We start from the raw sequence: 23,415 nt of genomic DNA, 5'->3' as shown, positions 1-23,415 counted from the left end.
TACAAATTCCACTTGGTATTTCAGCAGACAGGTTGGATAAAGCTGAATTTTTACAGCAGCCCCACAATTATATAGTTGTCAATATATGTACCTTTTAGCATCTGTACAAAAAGTATTCAAATTGAGAAAATTATGGAAACTGTAAAAACAATGTTAACAGTTATAATCCACAGCCCAAAAAGCTGCACAATAAATTATTTTAAATGCTGAGACAAACAGAACAGCTTTTATAGATAAATAAACAGTTAGTCTATTGTGTGAATTCTGGCTGAGAAAAGGGTGCAGGTGAGAATACTGGGGTGGATTGGTAGCATCGTGACCAGTGCATCGCTTTACAGCACCAGCCACTGATCGTGGATCAATTCCCATTACTGCCTATAAGGAATCTGCACATTCTCCCCACGACCATGTGGGTTTCCTCCAGGCGCTCTGGTTTCTTCCAGTATTCCAAAGACGTTTGCATTTGTAATTGCTCTCAGTGGCTACTTTATTAGGTACAGCAGGCATGTAAATGGTCTTTTGCTGCTGTAGCCTATCTACTTCAAGGTCTGACGTGTGTTCTGAGATGCTATTCTGCACACCACTATTATAACACATGGTTATTTGAGTTACTGGCATCTTCCTGTTGGCTGGATCTAGTTTGGCCATTCTCGTCTGACCTATCTCTTTAACAAGAGGTTTTCACCCACAGAACTGCAGCTACGAGATTTTTTTTTTGTGTTTTTGTTCCATTCTCTGTAAACTGATACTGTTCATCATCATCCCTATGTGCTGTGTTGTATGACGTGGGTAATCATTGTCCCATGACCATGATTGTTCTTGGCAAATTTTTCTACAGAAATGGTTTGCCATTGCCGCCTTCTGAGCAGAGTCTTTACAAGATAGGTGACTACAGCCATTATCAGTACTCTTCAGAGATTGTCTGCCTGGCATCAGTGGTCGCATAACCAGGACTTGTGATATGCACCAGCTGCTCGTATGACCATCCACCATCTGCTCCCATGGCTTCACGGGACCCTGAGTAGGGGGCTAAGCAAGTACTACACCTTGCCCAAGGGTAACCTGCAGGCAAGTGGAGGGATGGAGTGCCTTACATATCCTTTGCTATACAGGTATCTCCACCCTGCCTTGCTCTTTTACCAGTTCCTTTATGTTTGTGCCTTGTGGCTTTTACACTTGGACATCTAATACATTGAGATACTGCAGCTCAATTAAATCTCATCTTTAATTTTTAAAAAACTGCTCAATCCCACAAACCTTATCCATTAGAGTTATACAGCACAGAAACATGCCCGTTGGTCTAACTGGACCTTGGTATCCAAATTTCACATCTAAATCAGTCCCATTTGCCTGTGTTTGGTACATATCCCTATAAACATTTCCTACCCATGCACCTGAACAAGAACCTTTTAAATTTTGTTAATACAACCCTCTGAGCGAAAAAGTTGCCTCTCAGGTTCCTATTAAATCTCTACACTTTCACCATAAGCCTATGCCCTCTGGTTTTTGTTTCTCCAACATCAATCTTCCCCATATCTGAAGCTTTACAGTTCCGACAATATCCACATCAACATGAGTACTGGTAATATTATCATAAGGATCCTCTGCAGTTTGTTTTGTGCAATTATATCTTCTATTTAATGTGGTGAGTAGAGCTGTAAGAGATACGTAATTGTAGCCTTACTGGTATTGTGTGCAGTTCTAGTATAGCCTCCCTGCTCATGTATTCTGTGCTTTGGCTGATAAAAAAAGCATTACTTTTACACATTTAATTACTGTATTGAACTGTCCTGCTACTTTAACAATTTGTGGTCAGTTATTCTCAGGTTCCTGTGCTTTCACTCATGAAAGTGAAACCAAAAGCAGAGAGTGGTGGCTGTGTGGAACGAGCTTCCAGCAGAAGTGGTTGAGGCAGGTTCGATGTTGTCGTTTAAAGTTAAATTGGATAGATATATGGACAGGAAGGGAATGGAGGGTTATGGGCTGAGTGCAGGTCGGTGGGACTAGGTGAGAGTAAGAGTTCGGCACGGACTAGAAGGGCTGAGATGGCCTTTTTCCGTGTTGTAATTGTTATATGGTTATATGGTTATAAAGCGACACCTCACATTTTATATATAAAAAGATACAGGAAGCTACCCAATTGCCACTCAGGAAACGATGCAGTGTTAAAAAAACACAATAAGGATAAAAAATGCAATAAATATAAAAGTAATCCCATAAAACACAATGTGGAAATAACTGTCAAGTGTGGCCATATGTACATACGATTAGCTCATATAGATAGACTGAATGTATGTGCATAAAGTGAGGCCCAGGAGTGTCTGAAGATAAGGTGACTCTGACAGGAAATAAAGTGACAAAGTGGCTCTTGGCAAGAGGAACTCTTTGAGAGAACAGCAGGGCCTGCGATGTTGGGTGGGTTACCGGGTGGGCATGTTAATCAGCCTAATGGCTTGGAACTTGGATCCAATCTCGCTTGAATACTGACTCAATAACGATAAAGGCTCAGAAAAACGCCTTACCCAGCACATAGGTTTAACCACAAGCTACCCTAAAGAGCCATCTCGTAGGCATTCAACAAGTTCACTCTCCTGAGATCCATTACCAACCTAATTTTTCCAATCGACCTGCATGTTGAAATCGCCCATGACTATCGCCCTTTTGACACACCTTTTCTGTTTCCCGTTGTAATCTGTGGTCCATGCCCCAGCTACTGTTGGGAGTCTTGTATATGACAGCCATCAACGTTCTCTTAACCTTGTAGTTTCTTACCACAAGGAATCAACATTTTCCGATCCCATGTCACATCTTCCTACTGACTTGATGCCATTCTTTACCAGCAGAGCCACGCCACTCCCTCTGCCTATCTTCCTATCCCTCCGAACAATATGTAACCTTGGACATTCAGCTCTCAACTACAGCCATCCTTCAGCCACGATTCCATGACAGCCACAACATCATACCTAACAATCTGTAATAATGCAAGAAGCTGATCCAGCTTATTTCTTGTACCCTGTATATTGAGATCTAACACTTTGAGTACTGTATTAGCTACTCTTTTTGACTCTACATCACTACTGCACTGATACCCACCCTGCTGGCTGCAATTTTGTCCTATAGACTGCCAGTTCTTCCTGGCGGTCTGGCTGCATGCTATCTTGGTTTTTTTTTCATCCATCCTATCCTGAGTCCCTTCACTCTGGTTTCTACACCCCTGCCAAATTAAGTTTACTTCGAACTTGCAACAGTAAGTCTTATGCTTACTAAAAATATTTCCTTTATATCACCTATTCATCATCACAGATGTCTTCAAATTATTCTCCAGGTCACGTAACATGGAAAGTATTTTCTCTTTGCAGTCGTCAATGTTCAAAAATAAAAAATTGAATATCACACCATCAATATCTGAGCAACTCCCAGTGTCAGTCCCTTTGAAGTAAGAGCTACCGTGTGAAGCATTGTGTCATCAATTACAGTACTGAACTGCAAGATTTGCATTTATGTGTTGAGATTCATAACCTTGAACTCATAAGGCAATGAAAATATAAGCACAGTTAAACGTGCACATGCAAGCTTTCACAATCCAGAATAAAATAAATGGATTGTTTAACTACTTTAAAGGAATAAGGATTGCCATGGTAAACTCTCTTGATCTCGATCCAGTGACAGTGTCCTTAAAATATATACAAGAGGAACTCTATTTTCATGTCTCGTTTGAAAGGCACATCTCTGAAGAACAAGATCAATACATCAATATTTATTTTTCTCTCCAGGGTATGGTATAAACCAAATGTCTTTTGAATCATATCTTCTATTCTCATTTAAAAGTTTCCTTTAAATATTGCACAATTACCTTTCAAAGCTCCTTCAATAAATCCCATAAATTATAGAGCTTTATAAAAAATTCATGAATTTAGAAGGCAGTTGTAAATCGACAGAGCACTGACATTGACATCTCACTATCGATTAGTTGTAGCTCATATAAATATAATCTGAAGTTAAAAAATTGCTACAGGCTGATTATATGGTCCACTGGTTAACCGGAGTCTTGTCGACCTTTTTTTGACTGTAGCAATTTTCTGCACTTTTACTTTGAAGGACAGCCATCCAGCAATTGCTGAAGCAACATGGCCATGTCAGGTATCACATACATGGACCTGAGATTAGATACAACTCCTAAAAGTGTTATGCTTTTTACCTCTGTCAAGTGAATAAGGAACATATTATTTATCACTCTGACTGTTAAGTTCTTTATTCTGGCCTTTTCATAATGTCATATAGCACCTTCAGTCCATCTGATTCATATTGACCAAGATATCCATCCAGACTTGTCCCACTGACCAATCGCTATAGTATTCATGTGTGCAAGCGTGGCAATAGCCACGACCTGCAAAATGGAGGGGGGTAGTGTTGTGTTTTTTTTCATTCACAATATTAGTAGGGGTGTATTTTGTTATTTTTCTCTTTGTATCATATCTATCTTTTATTTCTTTCTTTTTGCCTGGATGATTGGGAGGGAAACACATAGCAACATGGTGAGGTTTAAAGAGAATCCCCAAGGAACTATGAGAGTTGAGATGTTAAGTAATGTTTTAGATTGAAGTAACTTTAAGGATAATGACTAATTTATTGAATTTTTTGAGTTTTAATGTTAATGGGCTTAATGGACCGGTGAAAAGAAAAAGAATCTTAACACATATTAAGAAAATGAAGGTAGATTTCTGCATCCAGGAAACGCATTTAACAGTAACAGAACATCAGAAATTAAAGAGAGATTGGGTGGGTAGTGTTTTTGCAGCTTCATTTAATTCAAAAGCGAGGGGAGTAGCAATTTTGATTAATAAAATGTTACCAATTAGAATACAAAATGTAATAACAGATTCTGCTGGGAGATATGTGATTATGCACTGTCAACTTTTTTCTGAATTATGGACTCTGATGAATACTTATGCACCAAATGAAAATGATGCAAAATTCATACAAGAAGCTTTTTTGAATTTGGCTGATGCACATGAAAACATTTTAATAGGAGGAGATTTTAACTTTTGCCTAGACCCAGTCTTAGATAGATCAACTAAGGCTGTCACAAAATCGAAGGTAGTAAAACTAACTTTATCATTGATTGAAGATTTAAATTTGATTGATATATGGAGAAGAATTAATCCCAAAGAAAGAGACTGTTCGTTCTATTCTGATAGACACAAAACTTACTCAAGGATAGATTTTTTCCTATTATCAATGAATATTAAACACAGAGTGAAACATATGGAATATAAAGCAAGAACATTGTCAGATCATTGTCCTTTATTAATGACAATAATAGTGACTGATAAGGAAGAAGTGACTTACAGATGGAGATTTAATTCAACATTATTAAAACATCAAGATTTTTGTGATTTTATGAAAAAACAGATCCAATTTTTTTTGGATACAAACTCTCATTCAGTGGATGATAAATTTATACTATGGGATGCGACGAAAGCATATTTGAGTGGTCAGATAATAAGTTATACGACTAAAATTAAGAAAGAATATATGGCAGAACTAGATCAATTGGAAAAAGAGATGACAAAGTTAGAAAAAGAATCTCAAAGACATATGACAGAAGAAAAACAAAGACAACTTGTCAATAAGAAGTGACAATATAATACGCTTCAGACATAGAGAATGAAAAAAGCAATCATGAGAACTAAGCAAAGGTATTATGAGTTAGGTGAGAGAGCACATAAAATTCTTGCTTGGTAGTTGAAAACAGAACAAGCTTCCAAAACAATGAATGCAATTAGAACAAGTGCAAATAAAATTACTTATAAACCTTTAGAAATTAATGAAACCTTCAAAAGTTTCTATTCTGAAATCAATCAGAATCATAAAATGAGACAGAAAGGTTTTTATCACAAGTAACTCTTCCAAAATTGAATTTGGAAGAACAGAAGGGATTAGATATGTCTTTTACATTAAACGAGGTTGAAGAAGCTTTAGGATCACTCCAAAGTAATAAATCTCCAGGAGAGGATGGTTTTCCACCTGAATTTTATAAAAAGTTTAAAGATTTATTATTTCCTCCTTTTATGGAGTTAAGATGCCGAGTGGAAAAAATACATAAACTCCCAGAATCTTTTTCAACAGCGATTATAATAGTATTGCCAAGAAAGGACAGAGATCCTTTAAAACCAGCATCGTATAGGCCTATTTCTTTGTTGAACATGGATTATAAAATAACAGTAAAAATTTTATCAAATAGATTATCTAAATATTTACCAAAATTAATACATATGGATCAGACAGGATTTATTAAAAATAGACAATTGGCAGTTAATGTAACTCGGCTACTCAGTATAATTCATTTGGCACAAAAAAGGGAGGAGATGAGTATAGTCGTAGCCTTGGATGCAGAAAAAGCATTTGATAGATTGGAATGGGATTTTTTATTTAAAGTATAGGAAAAATATGGGTTAGGAACACCTTTTATAAACTGGATTAAAACTTTAAATACTAACCCTAATGCTAAAGTAGTGACAAATAGTCAAATTTCAACACCATTCCAGTTAAAAAGGTCAACTAGACAAGGTTGTCCATTATCACCTGCTTTATTTGTACTGGCGATAGAGCCATTAGCAGAACTAATTAGAATTGATCCAGATATTAAGGGTTTTAGAGTTAATCAGGAGGAATATAAAATTAATCTATTTGCTGATGATGTTTTGATTTACTTAACAAACCCACAGCAATCGTTACATAAATTATCTTCTAGATTGAATGAATATGGGAAAGTATCAGGGTATAAAATAAATTGGGATAAAAGTGAAATTTTACCTCTTACTAAAGGAGACTATAGCCAATGTCGATTAGTAACCCAATTTAGATGGCTGGTAAATGGTATAAAGTATTTAGGCATAAGACTTGATAATGATGCATAGAATTTATATAAATTTAATTATTTACCATTATTGAAAAAAATTTAAGAAGATCTTGACAAATGGATGATATTACCAATAACATTTGTGGGTAGAGTCAATGTTGTAAAAATGAATATATTTCCTAGATTACAGTATTTGTTTCAAACATTACCAATACAATTGCCACAGAAATGATTTCAAGAGTTAAATAAATGTGAGAGAAAATTTCTTTGGAAAGGTAAGATGTCAAGTATATCATTGGAAAAATTGACATGGAAATTTGAGTTAGGAGGGTTACAACTTCCAAACTTCAAGAATTATTATAAAGCAAATCAACTTAGATTTATTGCATCTTTCTTTGGTGAACGAAAACTGGCTTGGATTAGAATAGAATTAGATAAGATAGGAGAAAATACACCCGAAGATTTTATATATAAATGGGAATCTAAATGGATACGGGAAAAGAAAGAATCTCCTATATTAAAACATTTGATTGATCTGTGGATTAAGATAAATGTTGATAATGAAATAAAGAAATCTTTAGTAGCAAGGAGACCTTTGATTCAAAACAGACTTATTCCTTTTACAATGGATAATCAACTTTTATATAATTGGTACCAAAAAGGGATTAGATCTATAGGAGACTGTTATGAACGAGGTATATTGATGTCATTTGAACAACTAAAGAATAAATATAAAACATCAAATAACACTTTCTTTTGTTACCTTCAATTAAGGGCTTACTTAAAAGGCAAACTGGGTCAAACAATGTTTTTGCCAAAACCCAATGAAATTGAAATTTTAATTCAAAAAGGAAAAATTTAAAAAATTATTTCTTGTATGTACAATTTGATTCAAAAACAGACAATTAAACAAGGAATCCACAAGTCAAAACAAAAATGGGAAACGGATCTGAATATTAATATTGATGAAACAAATTGGTCAAGACTGTGTGACAAATATAATAAACGTTCGACTTGGATTAGTACAATATAATTTTTTACACCAATTATATTTTACACCGCAAAATATAAATAGATTAAATTCAAACTTATCTGATCAATGCTTTCGGTGTAATCAAGAAATTGGTACTTTCTTACATTCTACTTGGTCTTTTTCTAAAATTCAACCTTTTTGGATAAATTTAAGAGTCTTATTGGAACAAATTACTGGAACTCAACTTCCACATAACCCTGTATTATTTCTATTAGGTGATATTGAAGGGATAAAACCAAAACTTAAACTGAATAAATATCAGAAAAAAATTCATAAAAATTGCATTGGCAGTAGCCAAGGAGGCTATAGCAGTTACTTGGAAATCGGATTCATATTTAAGTATGAATCGTTGGAACAATGAAATGTCTAGTTGTACTCCACTCGAAAAAATTACTTATAATTTAAGAGATAAATATGATACATTTTTGAATACTTGGCGCCCTTATTTACAAATGATAGGATGGCATATTTAGTTGCTCTGATGATAAAGATGTTGGTCCCTTGGGGAAAGTAATAAATAAACATACTAAATTTATTTTGAATCCCATGGAGCATGTGGAAACTTTCTAATATCCAGGCAGTTCTTCCTTTTTCTTATTTTCCTTTTTTTTTCAGGTAGGGGTATATATTGGGGGGGGGAGGGTTAAGGGGAGGGGGAGGGTAGACATTATCTTTCTATGTAATCACTTCAAAAACTCAATAAAAATTATATTAAAAAAAATCTTTCAGTTGTGCTGAATAGGTATAGGACAGACATTCTGATGGTTAATTGTTCTGTGATCAGAAACTGTGGCCGTGTTTTTTGTTTTTTTATTCTAAAAAGACTAAACTGATCACTGAACACAACCTATGGACTCACTTTCAGGGACTCTACAATTCATGTTCTCAGTATTATTGATTTATTTATTTGCTGTTATTATTTTTTTTGTATTTGCAAATCTTGGCTTCTTTTGAACATTGGTTGCTTTGTCTGTCTGTGTTTATGTGTAGTTTTTCATTGATTTTATTGTATTTTTATTCTATTGTGAATACCTCCAAGAAAATGGAAATCAGGGTAGTATTTGGTGAGAAATACGTACTTCGATAATAAATTTATTTTGAAGTTTGTAAAACACTGACGTCAACTGCAGTTCTGAACTGCTTTTGATTTTTGGAAGGGCCATTTCTGCAAGGTGACGGAAATCAAAGTACCCACTGTAGTCCTGAGCTACGATGCAGGGTTGTGAGAAATGCTCAATGCTTTCTCTAAGTTGTTCTTCCCGTATTCTGCAGTAGTCCTTCAATAACACATTTGCAGTTAGGCCTGCTACCTTGTTAGCTCAAGTCGCAGCTATGGGACAGCATTTCTGAATTAAATCAATGAGGTTTTCCAGTCCCTCTGCACAGGCTACTCTCGTGAATCCCATCGGTGGTCAAAGGCTTGTTTCCATGAATTCCTGTGAAAACTGTGGACTTCTTTGATCCAATATATTGTTTGGAATGAATGTTGTTGACATTGTTGCTGTAAAAATGTAGTCAGCCTCTTAAAGTGAACCCCAACTCAATGTCGGTGGATGTGAATTATGTACTTTTCCACCAACTGCGTTCGTCTACTGTCCAAGTGGAAGGGTTCACTGTTACAAAAGCACTACGTAGTGTTACCATTACAGTATTTTGAAATGCATTACCATACGCTGTTTAGGTACTTGAGGTGCGTGTTACTTCACAGCTGGGCCTGTGCCATATGCTTTGGTTACCGGGGTGACGGTAAAGAGACCTGCACCCACCCACCATGCCACTCTCTCTGTAACACTGCCCTCTGACTTCTTATCGGCATTCAAAGAAGGGTCAGGGACCGTACTTCTCTCCACCAGGATGGATGTTTATCCAGCTCACTCACTCTATATGTGAGACGCAACCCAACTATCAGCCAGGGGTCTTCACAAAGTTCCTCACAGTATCTTTTACTGTCTTTTGCAAAGTTTTATTGGATACTATCTACATTGTGTATTTGATTATTAAATTCGCCAATGTTCACCTGTATAACTGCAGGATTTATCCTTACGAATATTTGCTTGCGGCGCGCTAGTCCGGTTTCTTTGCCAACTATGGGGTGGTTGCATGCCTTGGTTTTACCGCCGTCAAAAGCAAACAGCTGAGCAAAACGGTGCCAGTATCGCAGGGAGTTGAAGAACAGCAGTAGTAGCAAGCTTAGAGTTGCATTGCGCTGAGAACGTGGCAGTGGAGCCCATGTTGGAATGGTGTAGCTGGGTGCATTGAAAAATGTACTTGCAGTAGCATCATAGCCACGTTGGATCATAGAAGCAATATTCACGAGAATGGCATAACCTTTTTACAAAGAAGAACACAATTAGAACCAAAAAAGGCCAATTTAATGCAGTTATCAAAGTGGTTATGGTGTTACTAAAATCTAGTGAGTAGCAGGTTGGTTCAGAAACCAAATGGTTGAATGAGGTTGCTTTTCTTGAACCTGATGATGTGGGACTTAAGGCTTCAGTTACTCCTGTCTGTTGGTAGCTGCGAGACGATGACTTAAATCTTTCATGATGGGTGTTGCCTTGTGAATGCCGAAGCTCCTGTTGATACTACCTTTGGTGGGGAGGGAAGTGTGGGCAGATTCAACTACCCTCTGCAGCTTTATACATTTTTGTGTATTCGAATTGATCGAGATGATGATGTCGCCAGAGAGCATATTTTCAAAGTTCAAAATAAATTTATCATCTAAGTGCATATACCACCTTGAGATTCATTTTCTTGCAGACATTCACACAACAGAGACCAATGGTGGGGTAGCTGCGTGGCCCCAGTTGTTGTGAGGACCTGAGCCTCCTGCTGCACATTGTCTGTTACAGGGGAGGAGGCAGCGGAGGCGGTGTGGGAGAGACCAGGCTGGTTGGAATCCGTACTGGATTAGCGTCTGTCCACTGCAGGTTTGGCTGTTCCAACAGTGCTGCTCTCCAGTGTTGGCTCCCTGGAAGACCAGCTGGATTGTCTTCATCTGCAGCTGGCTCAGCACCAGTTGAGGAACTGCTACATGCTTGTCCTTGCAGAAACGTGTCTCCAGGACAACATCCCATGCCACTCAGGAACTTGCGCAAATAATATGTTGTGACTGTATATGCTATCGTGTCTCTATGTGCTGTTGTAACTAAACGTGCTGTCTGCTCTTTGTGACTGTATGTACCGTGTTTTGCACCTTGGACCTGGGGGAACGCTGCTTCATTTAGCTGTACACATGTACATGGTTGAACAACAATTAAACGTGAACCTAAACTTGAAAAATGGTACATCTGTAAAAGTCCATTAGAGTATTTGGTGACAAACAGAGGTTATTCACCCCACTGTATTGATTCTATTTTATTTCTTTGTTCTACTGTGAATGTCTGTAAGTAATTGCGTCTCAATATAGTATATGGTGACATACATAGCTTCATAATTAATTTACTGTCCAACTTTTAAATTACTATTGCCCTAACTATTCATGTTGAAGGCCTCCTGAACGACCATATAACAATTACAGCACGGAAACAGGCCATGTCAGCCCTTCTAGTCCTTGCCGAACACTTACTCTCACCTAGTCCCATCTACCTGCACTCAGCCCATAACCCTCTATTCCTTTCCTGTCCATATACCTATCCGACTTTTTTTTAAATGACAAAATCGAACCTGCCTCTACCACTTCTACTGGAAGCTCATTCCACACAGCTACGAATCTCTGAGTAAAGCAATTCCCCCTTGTGTTACTCCTACACTTTTGCCCCTTAACTCTCAACTCATGTCTTCTTGTTTGAATCTCTTCAACTCTCAATGGAAAAAGCCTATCCACGTCAACTCTGTCTATCCCCCTCATAATTTTAAATACCTCTATCAAAAAAAAAAATTACGACGCCCTTCATGTCTGTGTGGAATGACTGAACTATCCTGAGGAACCTCGGGGGACAACCAATCCGCAGCGCTGTGAAGCAGGGCTGTGTGCTTGCCCCCACCCTGTTCGGCATCTTCTTCGCGGTCATGCTGAAGCACGCCTTTGGAACATCAACTGATGGTGTCTACCTCCACACCAGATCGGACGGGAGGCTGTTCAGTCTGGACCGGCTGAGGGCGAAGACCAAGGTTCGCGAAGTACTCATCAGGGACATGTTGTTTGCAGACGATGCGGCACTGGCAATACACTCTGAAGAGCAACTGCAACGCCTCATGGACAGCTTCTCAAGAGCCTGCCAGGACTTCAGCTTGACCCATCAGCCTGAAGAAAACCAATGCGTTAGGCCAAGGCGTTGAGCAACCCCTGCCATTACCATCAACAGCCATGAGCTGGAGGTAGTTCAAGCTTACATACCTTGGCTCCACCATCACGGACAGTCTCTCCCTAGACCCTGAGATCAACAGATGGATCAGATGAGCAGCCTCAACATTCACCAGGCTGACAAAGAGATTCTGGGAGAACAGAAAGCTGAGGATGCACACCAAGGTTGCAGTCTACAGGGCCTGCGTCCTCAGCACGCTGCTTTACGACAGCGAAACCTGGAGCCTCTACTCAAGACAAGAGCGGCGTCTCAATGCCTTCCACTTTAGCAGCCTGAGACGCATCCTGGACATCAAGTAGATTGACTGAGTCACCAACAATGAGGTCCTGGCCCGCGCCCAGATACTCAGCCTCTTCACCCTGCTCCAACAACGCCGTCTCTGCTGGCTGGGCCACGTACACCGTATGTCAGATGGAAGGATCCCGAAAGACCTGCTGTACGGGGAACTGGCCTCCAGCAAGAGAGCACAAGGGCGGCCCCATCTTCGTTTCAAGGATGTCTGCAAGAGAGACGTGAAGTCAGTGAACATGAACTTCGAGAGATGGGAGGACATCGTAAGCGATCGCTCTCGCTGGAGGCTGGAACTATGCAGAGGTCTAAAAAGAGGAGAAGAGAAGCTGAGGCTTGCTGCTAAAGAAAAGCGCACTCGCTGAGAAAACAGCGCCAACACTGGAGGGCAGCGCCTTCAAGTGCAGTCAATGCAGCCGAGACTGTCACTCCCGTGTGGGCCTCTACAGCCACAACAGACGCTGCTCTACCAGCACAGACTGAAGCTAGACTTTCCAGGAGCAGATCCATGATCTCGCGAGACTAACGGATGCCACCACCAACGAGAACTATTCATAACTTTTAAAAATAATGATCAACTTCATAGAAGTATGTATTTGTAATTGCATCAATTCTAAGTGTTCAAATGCCTACAAATCTCAGATACATATAGATAGTTTAATTAGTTTACAGACTTGACAGCAGACAAAACTCTGTCCCATAGCCACCTCCATGAGAGCCCTCCAGTGATGGAAAAACAGCAAAGTATACTGTCAAAGCCTAATTAATACCCGTACAATGTAATACAGTGATTCTGTGGTGGAGAAGGCCTGCAGAACCATCCCTCTGCATCGGGCCGAGGGGAGTATGAGTGGGGGGATTCATGAGTAGCAACTCGGAACGGTGAGCTGGATCTATTACCTTGTACCTTGTTCTCACTCGCACATAATCCCAAACACAGTATAGATTTGTTTAACTGCACAATCTCCCGTCAATCCATAGCCATAGCCACAGCCACAGCACTACACACTGTCCTCACTCACTGGAGAAGAGGGATGCATACATTAGAATGCTGTTTCTGGAATACAGTTCAGGATTTAACCACCATAATTCCCTCCAGATTTGATAGGAAGCTGAGAGACCTCGGCCTGCACCTCACCTTGTGCAGCTGGATCCTAGACGTCCTACTGGATCGCCAACAGGTGGTAAGGGTGGGCTCCTCTCCACTGCCCCTCAACTCAGGTGCTCCCCAGGGGTTATGTTCTGAGGCCCCTTCTCTACTTCCCTTACACGCATGACTGTGTTGCCATACACTCTGCTGATCAAATTCACGGATAACATGACTTTAATCGGCCTTATTTCTAGTGGTAATGAGTCAGCACACAGAAGAGGCACTGACACTCTGGCACAGTGGTGCCAGGATAACAACCTTTCCCTCAAAGTTTGGAAAACAAAAGAGCTGATTGTGGATCACAGGAGGAACGGAGACAGGCTCGGTCCGATCAACAGCACCAAGACAACAATGGGTCTGCAGCCGAGGAGGTGAGTAGTTTCGAATTCCTTGGTCTACACATCACTGAAGATCCACCTGGACTGTACACACCAGTTTGTGGCAACAAAAAGCACAACAGTGTCTCTTCCACATCAAGTGACTGAAGAAGTTCAAGCAGGGGCCTCCAAATCCTCAAGACTTTCTACAGGGGCACCACTGAGAGTGATACGGACAGTCCGGTGGATCTGTGGATGTGAACTTCCCTCCACTGAGGACACTTACAGCAGCAGGTGCAGAAAGAAGACCTGGAGGGTCATCGGGGACACCAGTCACCCCAACCTTAAACTGTTTCGGCTGCTTCTGTCTGGCAAACGCTACCGCAGCGTTAAAGCCAGGACCAACAGGCTACGGGACAGCTTTTTTCTACAAGCCATGTCATGTTTGACAAATCTTATTGAATTTTTTGATGAGGTTTCTAGGTAAGTTGACGAGGGTAAAGTGGTGGATGTTGTCTATATGGACTTCAGTAAGGCCTTTGACAAGATTCCACACGGAAGGTTAGGAAGGTTCGATTGTTAGGCGTTAATATCGAAGTAGTAAAATGGATTCAGCAGTGGCTGGATGGGAGACGCCAGAGAGTAGTGGTGGATAACTGTGTGTCAGATTGGAGGACGGTGTATAGCGGTGTGCCTCAGGGATCTGTACTGGGTCCAATGTTGTTTGTCATATATATTAATGATTTGGATGATGGGGTGGTAAATTGGATTAGTAAGTATGCAGATGATACTAGTGTACGGGGTATTTCTTTTTTGTTAAATTTAAAATGGCTTCTTTGTTATGTTATACTGGGGAATGCTGAGAAAGTCTCTAACTAGACAGTTGCTTGGGTTATTAGAGATAGCAGGGTGCTATTAACCAGTGGGTGGTCATGTATTGTTTTGTTTTCGAATACCATGCTGTATCATATAACTGAGGATGGGATTTTTGGTGGGGAGTCGGAGGAGAGACGGGGAGGACGGTGGACGTGCGGGGGTTTTTGGGGGGAGTCGGAGGAGAGACGGGGAGGATGGTGGATGTGCAGGGGTTTTGGGGGGGGAGTCGGAGGAGAGACGAGGACGGCGGACGTGCGGAAAGGCTCCGATTGATCACCTCTGGTGGTCCCGAGCCATGAGTCGACAGGATTCGGGTGGTCGTCCGGATTCGATTGAGCTCCAACGATTGCGCGCGAAGAACTTGAACTTTGATAAGTGTTAGCGCCTTTTTTTTCATTACTTCTCTTTCTGTATCGAATTTATATTAATGTCATAGAATTAGTAATATCTATAAAGTTTACTTGCTAAAATTTACTGGGTGTGCTGGCTGATGATTGCTGTTTGGGCTTGATTTGGGCGGCAACCGACCCTATGGGGAGCATTGAGGCGGGTGCTGGGTGGGATTTCCCCTAGACATATACGAGCCAATATAACTGAACGTTACACTAAGATATGTGGCGTTGTGGATAATGAAGTAGGTTTTCAAAGCTTGAAGAGAGATTTAGGCCAGTTAGAAGAGTGGGCTGAAAGATGGCAGATGGAGTTTAATGCTGAAAAATGTGAGGTGCTACATTTTGATAGGACTAATCAAAATAGGACATACATGGTAAATGGTAGGGCATTGAAGAATGCAGTAGAACAGAGGGATCTAGGACTAATGGTGCATAGTTCCCTGAAGGTGGAATCTCATGTGGATAGGGTGGTGAAGAAAGCTTTTGGTATGCTGGCCTTTATTAATCAGAGCATTGAGTATAGGAGTTGGGATGTAATGTTGAAGTTGTGTAAGGCATTGATGAGACCAGATTTGGGGTATTGTGTACAGTTCTGATCACCAAATTATAGGAAAGATGTCAATAAAATTGAGAGTACAGAGGAGATTTACTAAAATGCTGCCTGGGTTTCATCTCTTAAGTTACAGAGAAAGGTTGAACAAGTTAGGTCTTTATTCTTTGGAGCATAGAAGGTTGAGGGGGGACTTGATAGAGGTATTTAAAATTATGAGGGGGATAGATAGAGTTGACGTGGATGGGCTTTTTCCATTGAGAGTGGGGGAGATTCAAACAAGAGGACATGAGTTGAGAGTTAAAGGGCAAAAGTTTAGGGGTAACATGAGGGGGAACTTCTTTACTCAGAGAGTGGTAGCTGTGTGGAATGAGCTTCCAGCAGAAGTGGTTGAGGCAGGTTCGATGTTGTCATTTAAAGATAGATTGGATAGATATATGGACAGGAAAGGAATGGAGGGTTATGGGCTGAGTGCAGGTCGGTGGGACTAGGTGAGAGTAAGAGTTCGGCACGGACTAGAAGGACCCAGATGGCCTGTTTCCGTGCTGTAATTGCTATATGGTTGTAAGCCATTAGACTTCTAAATTCACATATCTCTACATTACAACAGAGTCCTAACGCAAAGATTTTTACTCCTTCCCGTTGTGGGATTGATGTAAAATTTTAATAAGCTCAAAATTCTAGAATTCAATGTCCAACATATATTAGTGTTATTTCATTAATAAGTTCTAAATAGTGTATACATTGTTCAAAGATGATCATTATTTGTGACATGTACATCGAAACATAGTGCAATGCATCACGTGCATTAATAACCAGTCTGAATATGTGTTGGGGGCAGCCTACAAGTGAACCCATGTCCAACATTGCATGTCCACAGCTTACAAACCTGAACCCGTATGTCTTTGCAATGTGGGAGATTGCTGGAGCACCCCAGAGGAAACTTGTGGTCACGGGGAGAACGTACAAACTCCTTACACTCAGTGGCGGGAATTGAACTCCAATCACTGATTGTTGGCACTGTAAAGCGTTGCATAAACTGATATGCTACCAGGATGCTCCATAAACAACACAGAAGGCAAATTCAGTCTGTTTAATAGGTAAATTTCAGCTTTAAAAAATTATGGAATTGAAGTGTCCAAATGCACTTGTTTTCAGTGTTACATGCTTTGCCCGTATTATTTTAATCAAGTCCTACCATTTTCTTCAAGTAATTTATTGAAAGTAATATTCCAGCCATTATTTGCCACCAAACTAACTTGTTGGCTACAACTTTGCATTCCTTAATTCATATGAAGAATGAAATAAATACCTAAGTTTAATAAGTGAATTAACACTATAAATAGCTGCATTTTGTTTTTAAAACATGTTCCTACAATACTAAAATAAAACATAAGAGTTTATAACTATTTTCCATAGTCCCAGTGAAGGGTCTGGGCCTGAAACAGCCAATGTTTACTCTTTCCCATAGATGCTGCCTGGCCTGCTGAGTTCCTCCAGAATTTTGTGTGTTTTAACTTGATTTCCAGCATCTGCATATTTTCTCTCATTTTCCATGGATGTCCATTTAATTATTTCAATCAAATCAAACCCAGTTTTTCATTATCTTCAATCCATACATGGACAGTGTCAAATGAGACAATGTTCCTCTGGGGCCAAGGTGCATAACATACATTCAAAATAGTGAAAGAAAGGTAAAAAAAAACATTGTTATGCAAAAAAAAAATAGTATATTCCAGGACCCTGAGCATCTGGCAAATCGATGGTGCGGCTCCCAAGAATCCAGCCTGTGATTCCACCAGTCGAACACTTGAGGCCAGCCCCAACCAAGCACGTATGCTACGCTGTGTCACCTCCACCATCTGCTCACCTGGAATGCAGCAGCAGGTAAGCCCGCAGCTTGAGGCTAAGTCCTCAAATCATTTGTTAATTTATTTCAAATTATGTATTCAACAAATTATTTAATTTTCCACTAAATGCACCAGTATTTCTGTTTTACACATTGCTTGCAGTTCAGTAATAAGCACAGAAGTCCAAAATTAATAAAATTTATTAATTTGCTTCATAAAAGAAAGGAAGATAGCAATTTATATGGTTTTCAATTTGCATTAGACCTTATTTCCAAGTTGCTATTGTGCAATGATACAAACTTGAAATCATACAGATCGATCGTACCACTTAAATAGATATATAATTTGTAGTTATTTCAAAAATTAAAGGATTGATATTTGTATAATTTACATTTTATTAAATTCCAAAAATAATCTGTGGGCTTTCAAATTGTAGCACTTTTTTAAAACTTGAAATAATAAACTCTGATAAACTAGAAATATAAATTATAAAGTACCACTTTCCACCGAGAGATGAGCGTCAATGCAATAACTACAGTTTGGGGAGATGCTAATTAAATTTGTTTAAGGAAAATATAGGTGGCTATGGCTTCCATTTAACTCTTGTATATGTAGGTTAAAACTTAACTACTCTTTCTGTTTGGTCACCAAAGAACAAGAGCTCAACTAATTACAAAAATGAACAGTGATGGTCAACACACAAACTAATTGTGCTCGTTGTTATTTTGTGGGTTAATTATTTGTAATCATTTAAACAATCCTGCAATGTTTTTCAATCATTTATTGAATATGTGATTCTAGGGATTACCTGCAATTAACCTGACTAACTGATAAATATACTGAGCATTTCCTATTTCATATAGAGAATGAATTAAATAGCTGAGGTTAATAAATATTAACATTAGATATTGCTGCATTATTTTGCATACTCTCTTAAATCAGCCTGTTATTTTTAAATCTGCGTTTCTTTTTTTGACACAGGATTTCATCTGTTAAAATATTTATGATGACACACACTGATTTACAAGAATATCTATTTGAATAATGTTACATTCTGATTGGTCTGGTGCAATTCACAAACTTTAATTGTAATTGAAACACATCAGTCAATTACATACTGTCCATGCTGTCAGTGAGATGTCACACTAATTTAGTTGTGTAATTCTGATATGACTACAAAGCTCAGATTATCAGAGAATCTCAGATAAAGAAATTTGTAATCAGAGATTTGCATTTTTTCTTTATATGAAGTGGAATATTTTGTTAATAACATGTATATTCAGTAGCAACTAGTTGGGCAAGTGTTGAAAAACAACTGAAAGCACACAAAAGCTAGGGAAATGACTTATGATGATACTTCAGTGAAATTCTTAACTTACGGCATCCCATAAAATTACCTTTTCAATGTAAAACATTTTGGGGTGATAACAAATCAGTAGTCCTGATACAGTAACTGAAGATATATGGATTCACAGAGCTTATATATATATATATATAGTGATACACAGAGTACACCACACACTACATAATGTCTACGCTTTACAAAGGAGTCTCTCTCCATTCTACAGTAGGTGTCATTGTTACAGAGAGGAGCAGTGGCAACATAATGCACAAAACAATGTCCTAATGAGAAAGCCGAATTGAAAAAAAACCCTTCACCAAAAAGCAAAATGTAAAATAATGCTGAAATAACTAAGCTGAACGTTCTCCCTTTAATTTCCAGTGAATACATTATTCAACTTTTCCACTCAAACCAAATACCTAAAGCAAGTAACTCAAAAGATATTGTTTTGCTTATTAAAATGTTCTGTAAAATACATTCACCCATTACTGCAGAGCCACATGGTTTGTCTCCAGTTCCCCACAATTACAAATCATGTCCAATGACTGATCAATCTGTAATTCACCCTGTGCTGACATCAGCTCTATCCAATACTACAAACTGACTTGGCAAATGACCCTTAATTTCACCTTACTTTATACAATAGCAATTTACCATTGCAATGCACACAAGTCCATTAAGTTTACTGAAATTCAATTTACTGACAATAGAAAAAAATTCTATTGCTTTTCCAGACTTTTCAAGTTTGCCTCCACCCACTGAATGTTATTGAATTCTATCCAGTGCCTTTTGGATGAACTCCAATTGTGAACTTTTGTCTGTCAGTGAATCAAAGAATGTTTGGACCTGTAATTAAAAATAAACAAGGTTAGTTAAATTCCATATCTGTAGTCTCTAACTTCCAACATTTTATATAATTCTTTATTCATTATAATTGTTGTATGTTTGTTACATGTTGCACCCTAATCAACACACCACAGCAAATTCCTAATACAGTGGAGTCCAGTTAATTGGGAGCATCCAGACCAGTAAATTTTGGCCCAGTTAAGTACTTGCCCCAATTAGCTGAAACTTCAGGTTAACAGTTAGAATTTTTTTTTAAATATTATTTTTATTGAGTTCTCAAAGTGAATACAAGAAAAGATAATGTCTACCCTCCCCCCTCCAATTAACCCTTCCCCCCGATATATACACCTACCTGGAAAAAAAAAGAAAGAAAGAAGAAAAAAAAGAAGAACTGCCTGGATATTGGAAGGTTTCCACATGCTCCATGGGATTCAAAATAAATTTAGTATATTTATTTATTACTTTCCCCAAGGTACCAACATCTTTATCATCAGAGCAACTAAATATGCCATCCTATCTTTTGTAAATAAGGGCGCCAAATATTCAAAAATGTTTCGTATTTATCTCTTAAATTATAAGTAATTTTTTTGAGTGGAGTAGAACTAGCCATTTCATTGTTCCAACGATTCATACTTAAATACGAATCAGATTTCCAAGTAACTGCTATAGCCTTCTTAGCTACTGCCAATGCAATTTTTATGAATTTTTTCTGATATTTATTCAATTTAAGTTTCGGTTTTATCCCTTCAATATCACCTAATAGAAATAATACAGGGTTATGTGGAAGTTGAGTTCCAGTAATTTGTTCCAATAAGACTCTTAAATTTATCCAAAAAGGTTGAATTTTAGAACAAGACCAAGTAGAATGTAAGAAAGTACCAATTTCTTGATTACACCGAAAGCATTGATCAGATAAATTTGAATTTAATCTATTTATTTTTTGCGGTGTAATATATAATTGGTGTAAAAAATTATATTGTACTAATCTAAGTTGAACGTTTATTTTATTTGTCATACTGTGAAGACAGTCTTGACCAATTTGTTTCATCAATATTAATATGCAGATCCGTTTCCCATTTTTGTTTTGACTTATGGATTCCTTGTTTAATTGTCTGTTTTTGAATCAAATTGTACATACAAGAAATAAATTTTTTAATTTTTCCTTTTTGAATTAAAATTTCAATTTCATTGGGTTTTGGCAAAAACATTGTTTGACCCAGTTTGCCTTTTAAGTAAGCCCTTAATTGAAGGTAACAAAAGAAAGTGTTATTTGATATTTATTCTTTAGTTGTTCAAATGACATCAATATACCTCGTTCATAACAGTCTCCTATAGATCTAATCCCTCTTTGGTACCAATTATATAAAAGTTGATTATCCATTGTAAAAGGAATAAGTCTGTTTTGGAACAAAGGTCTCCTTGTTAATATAGATTTCTTTATTTCATTATCAACATTTATCTTATTCCATAGATAAATCAAATGTTTTAATATAGGAGATTCTTTCTTTTCCCGTATCCATTTAGATTCCCATTTATATATAAAATCTTCGGGTGTATTTTCTCCTATCTTAGCTAATTCTATTCTAATCCATGCCGGTTTTCGTTCACCAAAGAAAGATGCAATAAATCTAAGTTGATTTGCTTTATAATAGTTCTTAAAGTTTGGAAGTTGTAACCCTCCTAATTCAAATTTCCATGTCAATCTTTCCAATGATATTCTTGACATCTTACCTTTCCAAAGAAATTTTCTCACACATTTTCTTAACTCTTGAAAAAATTTCTGTGGCAATTGTATTGGTAATGTTTGAAACAAGTACTGTAATCTAGGAAATATATTCATTTTTACAACATTGACTCTACCCACTAATGTTACTGGTAGTATCATCCATTTGTCAAGATCTTCTTGAATTTTTTTCAATAGTGATAAATAATTAAATTTATATAAATTCTTTACATCATTATCAAGTCTTATACCTAAATACTTTATACCATTTACCGGCCATCTAAATTGGGTTGCAAGTCGACATTGGCTATAGTCTCCTTTAGTAAGAGGTAAAATTTCACTTTTATCCCAATTTATTTTATACCCTGATATTTTCCCATATTCATCCAATCTAGAAGGTAATTTATGTAACGAATGCTGTGGGTTTGTTAAGTAAATCAAAACATCATCAGCAAATAGATTAATTTTATATTACTCCTGATTAACTCTAAAACCCTTAATATCTGGATCAAATCTAATTAGTTCCGCTAATGGCTCTATCGCCAGTACAAATAAAGCAGGTGATAATGGACAACCTTGTCTAGTTGACCTTTTTAACTGGAATGGTGTTGAAATTTGACTATTTGTCACTACTTTAGCATTAGGGTTAGTACTTAAAGTTTTAATCCAGTTTATAAAAGATGTTCCTAACCCATATTTTTCTAATACTTCAAATAAAAAATCCCATTCCAATCTATCAAATGCTTTTTCTGCATCTAAGGCCACTACTATACTCATCTCCTCCCTTTTTTATGCCAAATGAATTATACTGAGTAGCCGAGTTACATTATCTGCCAATTGTCTATTTTTAATAAATCCTGTTTGATCCATATGTATTAATTTTGGTAAATATTTAGATAATCTATTCGATAAAATTTTTGCTATTATTTTATGATCTGTGTTCAACAAAGAAATAGGCCTATATGATGTTGGTTTTAAAGGATCTCTGTTCTTTTTTGGCAATACTATTATAATTGCTGTTGAAAAAGATTCTGGGAGTTTATGTATTTTTTCTGTTTGGCATATTAACTCCATAAAGGGAGGAAATAATAAATCTTTAAACTTTTTATAAAATTCAGGTGGAAAACCATCCTCTCCTGGAGATATATTACTTTGGAGTGATCCTAAATCTTCTTCATCCTCTTTTAATGTAAAAGGCATATCTAATCCCTTCTGTTCTTCCAAATTCAATTTTGGAAGAGTTACTTGTGATAAAAACCTTTCTATCTCATTAACATCATTTTGTGATTCTGATTGATATAATTCAGAATAGAAACTTTTGAAGGTTTTATTAATTTCTAAAGGTTTATAAGTAATTTTATTTGCACTTGTTCTAATTGCATTTATCGTTTTGGAAGCTTGTTCTGTTTTCAACTACCAAGCAAGAATTTTATGTGCTCTCTCACCTAACTCATAATACCTTTGCTTAGTTCTTATGATTGCTTTTTCCATTCTGTATGTCTGAAGCGTATTATATTGTAACTTATTGACAAGTTGCCTTCGTTTTTCTTCTGTCATATGTCTTTGAGATTCTTTTTCTAATTTTGTAATCTCTTTTTCCAATTGATCCAGTTCTGCCATATATTCTTTCTTAATTTTAGTCATATAACTTATTATCTGACCACTCAAATATGCTTTTGTCGCATCCCATAGTATAAATTTATCATCCACTGAATGAGAGTTTGTATCCAAAAAAAATTGGATCTGCTTCTTCATAAAATCAAAAAAATCTTGATGTTTTAATAATGTTGAATTAAATCTCCACCTGTAAGCCACTTCTTCCTTATCAGTCATTATTATTGTCATTAATAGAGGAGACTGATCTGACAATGTTCTTGCT

General features: G+C 37.6%; 1 pseudogene; it reads right to left on the bottom strand.

Moving 5' to 3' along the window:
* Positions 1-17,848: 17,848 nt before the first annotated feature.
* Positions 17,849-23,415, bottom strand: part of LOC134357254 (leucyl-cystinyl aminopeptidase-like) — a 164,405-nt pseudogene continuing 158,838 nt past the window's right edge.

The sequence above is a fragment of the Mobula hypostoma genome, chromosome 16, assembly GCF_963921235.1.
Source record: "Mobula hypostoma chromosome 16, sMobHyp1.1, whole genome shotgun sequence".
NCBI classification, from domain to species: domain Eukaryota; kingdom Metazoa; phylum Chordata; class Chondrichthyes; order Myliobatiformes; family Myliobatidae; genus Mobula; species Mobula hypostoma.
This window is presented reverse-complemented; position numbering and strand designations above follow the sequence as displayed.